General features: G+C 38.0%; 1 non-coding gene across 1 annotated transcript; it reads left to right on the top strand.

Annotated features, from left to right (window-relative positions):
* The first annotated feature begins 1,121 nt into the window (after positions 1-1,121).
* Positions 1,122-1,229, top strand: LOC130952705 (small nucleolar RNA R71). The gene has a single exon (XR_009074883.1). It is a non-coding gene; the product is annotated as a small nucleolar RNA R71 (small nucleolar RNA).
* Positions 1,230-2,497: the final 1,268 nt, after the last annotated feature.

Raw genomic sequence — 2,497 nt, 5'->3', positions numbered from 1 at the left:
CCTGTCTCTTTTGAGGTAATCTATGCCTAGACAAGTCATCCAGTTCTTTGGTGAGCAAAAGGGGGTTCATCCTCCCAAGTCTCATTACCAAATAACTTGTCATTTAGCTTCATGATTGCTCCAAGGTACTTGGCAACTTGCTCTTCAGTGACATCTTCATCCTCTTCAGAGGAAGAATACTCATCAGAGCTCATGAATGGCAGAAGTAATTCTAATGGAATCTCTATGGTCTCAGTGTAAGCCTCAGATTCCCATGGTTCCTCATTAGGGAACTCATTGGAGGCCAGTGGACGTCCATTGAGGTCTTCTTCAGTGGCGTTCACTGCCTCTTCCTCCTCTCCTAGTTCGGCCATGTGGATCATGTTAATGGCCTTGCATTCTCCTTTTGGATTCTCTTCTGTATTGCTTGGAAGAATACTAGGAGGAAGTTCAGTAACTTTCTTACTCAGCTGTCCCACTTGTGCCTCCAAATTCCTAATGGAGGACCTTGTTTCAGTCATAAAACTTTGAGTGGTTTTGATTAGATCAGAGACCATGGTTGCTAAGTCAGAGTGGTTTTGCTTAGAATTCTCTGTCTGTTGCTGAGAAGATGATGGAAAAGGCTTGCCATTGCTAAACCTGTTTCTTCCACCATTATTGTTGTTGAAACCTTGTTGGGGTCTCTGTTGATCCTTCCATGAGAGATTTGGATGATTTCTCCATGAAGAATTATAGGTGTTTCCATAGGATTCTCCCATGTAATTCACCTCTTCCGTTGAAGGGTTCTCAGGATCATAAGCTTCTTCTTCAGATGAAGCGTCCTTAGTACTGCCTGGTGCAGCTTGCATTCCAGACAGACTTTGAGAAATCAAATTGACTTGCTGAGTCAATATTTTGTTCTAAGCCAATATGGCATTCAGAGTATCAATCTCAAGAACTCCTTTCTTCTGATTCGTCCCATTATTCACAGGATTTCTTTCAGAAGTGTACATGAATTAGTTATTTGCAACCATTTCAATGAGTTCTTGAGCTTCTGTAGGCGTCTTCTTCAGATGAAGAGATCCTCCAGCAGAGCTATCCAATGACATCTTGGACAGTTCAGACAGACCATCATAGAAGATACCTATGATGCTCCATTCAGAAAGCATGTCAGAAGGACACTTTCTGATCAATTGCTTGTATCTTTCCCAAGCTTCATAGAGGGATTCTCCTTCCTTCTGTCTGAAGGTTTGGACTTCCACTCTAAGCTTACTCAATTTTTGAGGTGGAAAGAACTTTGCCAAGAAGGCATTGACTAGCTTTTCCCAAGAGTTCAGGCTTTCTTTAGGTTGTGAATCCAACCATATCCTAGCTTTGTCTCTTACAGCAAAAGGGAATAGCATAAGTCTATAGACCTCAGGGTCAACCCCATTGGTCTTGACAGTGTCACAGATTTGTAAGAATTCAGCTAAAAACTGATGAGGATCTTCCAATGGAAGTCCATGGAACTTGCAGTTCTGTTGCATTAGAGAAACTAATTGAGGCTTAAGCTCAAAGTTGTTTGCTCCAATGGCAGGGATAGAGATGCTTCTCCCATAGAAGTCGGGAGTAGGTGCAGTAAAGTCACCCATCACCTTCCTTGCATTGTTGGCATTGTTGTTGTTTTCGGCTGCCATGTCTTCTTCTTTGAAGATTTCTGTTAGATCCTCTATAGAGAGTTGTGCCTTAGCTTCTCTTAGCTTTCACTTCAAGGTCCTTTCAGGTTCAGGGTCAGCCTCAACAAGAATGCTTTTGTCTTTGCTCCTGCTCATATGAAAGAGAAGAGAACAAGAAAATATGGAATCCTCTATGTCACAGTATAGAGATTCCTTGAGGTGTGAGAGGAAAAGAAAAATAGAAGGAAGAGGTAGAAGAACTCGAACTTATCAATTATGATGGAGTTCGAATTGTGCATTGAGGAGGAGTGTTAGTCCATAAATAGAAGGATGTGAGAAGAGGGGAAGAAATTTTCGAAAATTCAAGTGAATTAAAAAAAATTTTGAAAAATAGTATTTGATTTTCGAAAAATAAGATTGGGAAAGAAATAAAGTGATTTTTGAAAAAGATTTTGAAATTAGAAATCAAAAAGATATTATTGAAAACTATTTTGAAAAAGATGTGATTAAAAAGATATGATTGAAAAGATATAGTTTTAAAAAGATATGGTTGAGAAGATATGATTTGAAAAACAATTTAAAAAGATTTGAATTTAAAAATCAACGACTTTGACTAACACGAAAAGATATGATTCAGACATTAAACCTTTCTCAACAGAAAAGGCAACATATCTGAAATGTTGAATCAAATCATTAATTGTTAGCAAGTATTTTTGAAAAAGAAAGAAATTGATTTTGAAAACATATGATTGAAAAGATATGATTTGAAAAAGATTTGATTTTGAAAAATTTTGAAAACTTGAAAAAAATTTGAATTAAAAACAAAATCTTCTCTCTTGTGCCATCCTGGCGTTAAATGCCCAGAATGGTGCACATTCTGGCGT

The sequence above is a fragment of the Arachis stenosperma genome, chromosome 9 (assembly GCF_014773155.1).
Source record: "Arachis stenosperma cultivar V10309 chromosome 9, arast.V10309.gnm1.PFL2, whole genome shotgun sequence".
NCBI lineage: Eukaryota > Viridiplantae > Streptophyta > Magnoliopsida > Fabales > Fabaceae > Arachis > Arachis stenosperma.
The sequence above is the reverse complement of the archived record's forward strand: the minus strand, read 5'-3'. Positions and strand labels throughout refer to the sequence as shown.